The sequence below is a fragment of the Ursus arctos genome, unplaced genomic scaffold (assembly GCF_023065955.2).
Source record: "Ursus arctos isolate Adak ecotype North America unplaced genomic scaffold, UrsArc2.0 scaffold_5, whole genome shotgun sequence".
In the NCBI taxonomy this organism is placed as follows: domain Eukaryota; kingdom Metazoa; phylum Chordata; class Mammalia; order Carnivora; family Ursidae; genus Ursus; species Ursus arctos.
The window spans coordinates 66,994,406-67,002,205 of record NW_026623067.1 but is presented as its reverse complement, the minus strand read 5'-3'; positions in this window follow the sequence as shown (position 1 = coordinate 67,002,205).

The following is a 7,800-nucleotide window of genomic DNA, read 5'->3' as shown; positions in this document are numbered from 1 at the left end:
TTTAATATATAGTGAGAGAGCAAGAATGAAGAGAGAAATGAAAGAGAAGGGAAGAGGTATAACAGATACACATCCATATCCTCTGTTCAGATACATTAAGGATATATTCTGGAAAGGTTATTCTAAAATGTTAGCAATCATGAATAAGTAGTGGTGGATTATGGATGAATTTTTTCTAGCATTTAAAAAATCTAAATTAAACATAAGCATTTATCTTAATATCTTAAAAATTAATTAAAGCCATCTCTGTTACAAAAAGCATAGAACTATTTTTATTGAATTGGTTAAGATAACTTAGCCTTTACTTAATACTGAACATTTAACTTGTTTTGAATATTTGGTATAATTATGTGATACATATTATACTTGATATAATAAATATTCTAGAATAATAACTTCTGTTACTGAATTGTAATCATATATAAAACTACATTAAATGAACTCCTTAGGATAAATTCTTAAAAATTCTTTTACTAGGTCAAAGCTTATATTTATTTTTAAGGCCCCTCACCTGTATTGCCACATTGCTCCTTAGAAGGTAGAAGCAATTAACATTCCCATTAGTGGCATATGAGAGTCAGTAGTCACTGAGAAGTATTCTTCCTGCTTTGATAGTTACCTTTCAGTTATTTTTATGCTCTGCAGAAGTTTTATTTTAATTTCACGCAGACAGGAAATTTGTCTCTACTTTCTTCTCTCCTTTTTTTTTTTTTTACTTACCAAAACTTAGATTAAAATATTGACCTAAATTTTTCTATTTTATGTGACTTGATAATAAAGCTAATTAGCTTGTTGATCATTTTTTAATTTATTCAAATGGAAATTTTTTAAAAAAATCCAATTACTAAAAGTATGCTTACTTAATTTGATATGCAGAAATGTTGAGTTACTTCTGCATTATGAAAAATTGGGAAATTTCATATTAAATTGCAGGTTTTGAGAAATTGGGGTCTGGCCATGCTGGACCATAATCCCACAAAGCAACACTGACTGTATTTGGGTGACTACTGTACCCTTAAGATTGGGCATGCATTTGCAAATGAGTGAATTTTCATTTTAAATAATAGATGTTGAGAGAGAAGACTTATCAGTCTTAATCTGGGCTCTGGTTTCCTTACGAAACTGTGCTGTCCCTGGTGTCTGGAGCTAAATGGATTCCAGTATCAGATGGGTTCGGATGGATATAGTTTTGGCAATCCAGTGTTATAGGTGTATATGGAAAGTATGAGGGTGTGTGTACACTGTGAATTCAGTCAAGACTAAGAAGTTACTGGAGTATCTGGGCTGCATGATAGCACTAATGAAAGTATATTTTAGCATTTTACAGGCCTTAAATTTAGTGGTTTAAAAGGAACTGCTTATGCCTGAGACATAGTATGTGATAAATTAATATTTTTTGAATGCATGAAGGAGTACATGAATAATTGACCATCCCATGATTAGATTTCCTCACTGGTAGGAGGGAAATTAACTGAGGGTGAGAATCAACCCAAACCGCCTGGTAAAACTTCGAGCTCAGAGTCAATGAGGAGGAAAATAGTATGAAGTCACAGAGGAGCTGGTAATGCTTGTGAGTTTAACTCTGCAGATTGATCAAAGAAACAGACTGATCAAAAAATTTAATTGAGGGGCGCCCGGGGGCTCAGTAGGTTAAATGTCTGACTTTGGCTCATATCATGATCTCAGGTCCTGGGATAGAGCCCCATACTGGACAACCTGCTCAGCAGGGAGTTTGCTTGTTCCTGGCCCTCTGCTCCTCTCCCACTCATGCATTTTCTCTCTCTCTCTGTCTCTCTCTCACATAAAATCTTCAAAAAAATTTAATTGAGAAAAATGTTATTAGGTGATGTTCCCAATGAAAAAAAATTAGGACGCAATGTATAGACCCCTCATATTGGTCTAATTTTGTGGGGTAGCTGGTCAGTGCAAAAACAACATCCTGTTCATTACAAGAGATACACCCATAGTACATTTGGCCATTTTTTTCAAAAGACTCAAACTTCTGCTGACATATCAATGTTAAAGTTTAGGGAAACAAATTATACTAGGCAGCCAATACTCCTGCTTGTAAGAATTCTTAATAGAGATTTATTCTGTGGAAAGAAATTTAATAAGCAGAAAATAAGTAATAAAACCTGAAAATTTCAGGATGCAAACGAAAAGCAGACTAATACCCACTTCTGATTTTTAAAACTTCTCGTGGTTGCAGCATTGAGGAGGCTTCCTGTAATACGCGATCTGGGTGTTTGGCTTCCTGACTGCTAAATGTTCCACTTCCAGCCCTTCTAGTACCCACCACCCCTCCTTCCCAGCTCGACAACCTCTCCCATTCTAGTGTGTACTCTGAGCTACCGTTACCCATGTATCAGCAGCTACATATTGGGATATCTTTAATCTTAGAGAGGAATACCTCTTACTGTCTTTCCTGAGAAGATGTTGATGTGTGCCTCCCCTCCCCCATCTGCACTCCCCCAACTCCACCCTCCTTGCTACTTTGTTGTTTTTAAAGAAGAAACAAAAATCAACCCAGAATTTAACTTACATCGTTATACTTATTTACCCCAAGTGTTTAAATGGACTTAGGGACAGACTCACTGTTCTTTCTAAAGACTTATCCAAAGAGGCGTATCTTCCTTTCCAGCTTCAGGTACGTAGGAAATTCCTTCAGGAGGCAGAGACAAGTCAGTTTATGACGCGTTTCTCCAGGTTGCTCATGTTTGTACACCTCTAGTCCAGCTAGAAGGGCATCAAAAGTTTATACCCCTGAGAGGCATTTAGATTTGTTCTGGAAGTGCTGGACATTGCAACTAGTAAAGGAATTATGATAATTTCGAATTTCCTCTTCACCCCATAGTACAGGCTGAATGGAAGGCTTGGTCACTGTCAGAAAGTTATCTTTAATTCATGCAATTTGTTTATTAAGGACTGAATGCTCTTAGTAGCTAGAAAGCAGCAATACTCTAGTCGTTAGGCTGAGCTATCGGTGAGTCGGTGCTTATTGCTCCCATGGGAAGGAATCCTCAGCCAGCAGTCCCAGCAACTGCCAGGAGCAGTGATTTAAGCTCTGTGCTATCCACTTCCTCCACAAGACTGCCTTTTAGGGCAAAGGTGCCATCTGGGACTAAAAAAGGAGATCTGTTTTATAGCATTAAAAGAGATTTTACAGAATTAATTAGAGGCAAAAGGCTGTCCATCTCTCTTGTTTGGAATGTAAGCTATTCAGAGAATTCGTAAGATTAGTCTTCTGCATTTGAAAAAAATTGAAGTTAAAAAAATATAATATATAAGTACAGTAGAATATAAAGCAGATGAAACAATAAAAGATTTTGCTTTGGTTAAAAAATACGAAAGGGAAAGGGCCTAGCTGTTTCCTTTATTTAAAGTAACGTGGCTATAAGTTGTGGGTCAGTAGTCTACACACTTATCAAAATCAAGGCTCTTCTAAAGGGAAAACTTGGTGGTATTTCAGTCATTGCTCAGGTTCCCAGGCAGAGTCCTGAACAAAACTGAGTCACCAGCTCGAGTCACAGCCCCGAGTGACACATTATTTAACAGAGGAAAGGAAAATGTGAAAATAATACAAGGGTGTTTTCAGCTGATGCTGAGTCAGATCATCACAGGCAACACTAGAAACATTTCCACCCCTCACCCTACACGCTGTTATGTCTCCTATTCATAAACAGGAAGGCTAGAAAATAGTTTACTATCAATACCACTGTTAATTTTATTTTAAAAAGTAGACAAATGCAATTTTCAAACTTTTTGGCAAGAATACATAACTTCTGTTTGGTTACACTTTTTGCTTATTCATCTCCAGCATGACAGTCTAAAATCATCTTTAAACAAAACAAAAAAACACCTGATTTTAGATCGATTTATAACCTCTGCTTTCAAATTCACATAAATTTTCTCATTACATTATTTGATAGAAGACATTCAGAAATATATCCCTTATAATTAAATAGTAAATAATAATTCAACTAAATAGAAAATTTTTCTCAATCTTATTTATTGATGATTGGGTGAGTAAAGGCCCACATTGGAGTGGGCTTTTACTTTATAAGCTGTGACTTCAGTTCAAGATGTCCATTACAATGTATTTCAGATCACAAATTACATTGCAAATCAAGTTCCATCTCTATATATGCTTAGGAAAAAAACTGTTATTGGAACCCAACTGGAAATCTTTGAATTCTGTAAGGATTTCATGAGGCAATGGTGTGATTATGCTTCTGAGTCTCTTTTCGATACGGTGTGTAATTTTGTTATTGAAAATAAAAGCTTCCCTTTGAATTAAGTCCCCAGGATCATCAAATAAAGCAAGAAAGGTATGCTTTCACTGTGCTTTCAGAACCTTATTAAAACTCTCTTAGTTTACATTTTTGTTTTTGTTTTGGTCATTCTCAAGAGCATAAGGGCAAGATATAATTTTCTTCTTAGGACCATATTTCTTTTATCCTCCAAGTTTAGTATTGGCATGCTGGTTTTGTATTGGCTTGTATGGACATGTATGGGTTTAAAATATTTAATCAAATATTTAATATTTGCTAATATAATAATAATTTAAGGCAAATTACAGCTGTTATATGAGACCTGTGTCATAGTCTATTCTATTTTAGTGAAATATTTAAAATTACTATGTATGTTAGGGAAAATGTGCTAGGAGTATTTTATCTACAGACATAAGTAACAGAATCAGTGTTAATACTAACCACATGAAATTAAATGTTATTCTTCCTATGGCTGAAGAAATGAGCCATATTTTAAATTGCATGTGCCAAAATACCATATATTTAAAATATACTCCACTTGCTTTTTCAGTTTTAAAAACGTGATTGTGGAAATAAGTAATTTTTTATTGACAAGAGTTTTTAAGTTTCAGCCCATTTTGGAACCAGGAAAATCAGAGAGAATCTTATGTATTCATTATCTTTGACATTTGTTTATGGATAGCAGAAACATTTTTCTCTAAGTTTCATTTAGCCTTGGTCCAATTACTATACTTGATGGATCAAACTAGAAGTCTTGTATATTTTAAATAAATCTCTGGCTCAATTTTTAGCAATGCTATAAATGGAGAAAAAGAGAGGGAAAGCCAATGAAAACCAGGTAAAGGGGGAAATAGTTCAAGATTGTCCTTTAGACTTTTATAATAACATCCCACCCCCGCCACACCCCCACCCCCATCCCAGTTAACCATGTATTTAAATAGCTGTGGGTTTGGTGCCTGTGAAAGAAGTTTTTATCATTTCATTTTAAATCAGAAGACACCGAGTTCCAGTTTTCTGTCAAATGCAACCTCAAAGTTTACAGCATTCAATCCTGCCAAATCTTCACAAGTCTCTCTTTCTTTCCTGCTAGAGAAAACATTTTTTTTCTTTTATCCTATCCTGTACCCTCATGAACACTTACTTTCTTTCTACACTAACAGTAAAGTCTTCACCACTTAAAGTTATTTTTTGAGCAAAGGCTGATATATAGACTATTACTGTAATTTCTGCATTGGACCCAGGAACCCCGAGGACATGTGCCACGCCCACAAAAAGTGACTGAAGTGTTCACATCAGAGTTAGGAATGATACAAGTGTGTCTGCTTGTTTAGCACTTACTTGGTAGTAGTAATACCAATTTGATGGGGAGAAGAAGTAAGTATGACAATATGGAAAGAGGTAAAACTAATCTTATTTTAAGATGATATAATTGTATACCTAGAAGACCCAAAAGAATCAAGGGAAAAACTAAGTAAACAGGACACGACTTTGCCAAAGTGACTAGGTATAACATTAGTACACGGACACGTACACATATAGCCTTTTATAAACATAAAACAGCCCATTACAAAACATAATGGAAAAAACTGCATTTAGATAGGTACATAAAAAAATAAAATACTGAAGTAGAAACCTAAGAAGAGGAACATAAAAGAAAACCCGGATATATAGATAGGAATACTAGTATTATAAATATGTTCATTCTACCATTTCATCTAGACAAGTTCATTCTAAAGTATATATGAGGAAAAATAAATGTATAATATTAGGGAATAGTTTTTAGAAAGAAATAGACAAAGGTATTTTACCCTAGCAATTACTAAAAAACATTTTTAAACAGCGATAATTAAGAGTATGGTGCTGACACATGAATAGATAACCAAGTGGCACAGTGTATAAAAGCAATCAGTAGGGCCAAATCTGTAGTGACTAGGTGACTGAGTTGGCATGCTTATCAGTAAAGAAGACTGGGATTTACTCAATAAATGGTTTTTATGTAACTGATAATTTTCTGGAAAACAAGTGAGATTTATACTACCCTCTTACATAAAAATAAATTTCAGTTTGATAAGAATTATAAAAACACAGATGAAGACGTAATGCCTGTAAAAGTACTATAAGAAAATATGTTTATAAACTCGGAAGAGTAAGAGCCTATCTCGGCAAAACGTGAAGCCTAGAAATCATAAAGTGAAGATGGATAAATTTCGTCACTCCAAATATAAAACATTTTAGCACAGTAAAATCAAACAAAACAGCTACAAGTTAGCTCGATAATTTTTTGACATAAAAATGACAATTTATTTAATACATACAGAGCTAGCAATCAAGAAAAGGTCAGTAATCCAGTAGAAAAAAGAGAAAGGGACATGAAAGGTAACATAAAGAAAATATAAATTATTTTTTAAATATGTAAAAAGTTGCTAAAACACACTCATGATAAAAGATGTTCAAAACCATGTGAGACCATTTTTCTTCTGCAAGATTGACAAGACCAAAAATTGCAAACACATTATTTGGCCAGGAAGCAGGGAGACAAGCTCTCTGATGCATTATAGGTAGAAGGATGAATTCATACATCTTTCATGAATGGCAATATGGCAATATCTACCACAATTTTAAATGCACATAGCCTCAACCAACAATGCCACTTCAAATGATCTATTCTAATGAGTTTATTTTGCACACATGTGCAAAATGTGAGTTCACCGCAACATTGCTTGCAATAGCAAAAGATTGGAAGCAACTTAAATGTCTGTCAAAAGGGATTTGTGTTACACAAATACTGTGCAGCCCTTGATACAATTTCAGAAATATATATATACTCGTGATAAAAAGCAAGATGTGTAATGTTTGTATAATTTAGTAATTTTTGTGAAAACATGGACATATACACATATATACATACTATTTATGAAAGTATACACATATACACTATACACATATACACTATACATACACACTTGTGTACGTATATATACACACATCTTTAGAAAGGTGCACAGCAAGAGTTGCTAGTTATCCGAAGAAGGCAACCCTATGTTAGGAGGCAGTATCATTAAAAGGGAAGCTTATTTTCCCGTATACCCACTTGGTCCCTTTGAACTTGAGGGAGCTGAAAGCTAAGTCACTGTAATGGGTTGAGCGGGAAGGAATTGGAGGCACTGGAAGTTTCTGTTACTAGGATAAGGCTCCAAAAAGCAAAGGTTCACTCTCCTATAATGATCCTGCATATTTTCTGGAAATAGCATCCGTCAGGGAATCAAGCAGGGAAATACTGGGAACTGAGAATTTGGTATAAAACACGTAGACTTAAATTTCCTTTAGCATTCATAGTGGGAAGACTAGAGAAGTTTATTTTTTTTATTTTTTTTTTATTTAATAATGATTTTTTATTATATTATGTTAGTCACCATACAGTACATCCCCGGTTTTCGATGTAAGGCTCGATGATTCATTAGTTGTGTATAACACCCAGTGCACCATGCAATATGTGCCCTCCTTACTACCCATCACCGGTCTATCCCAT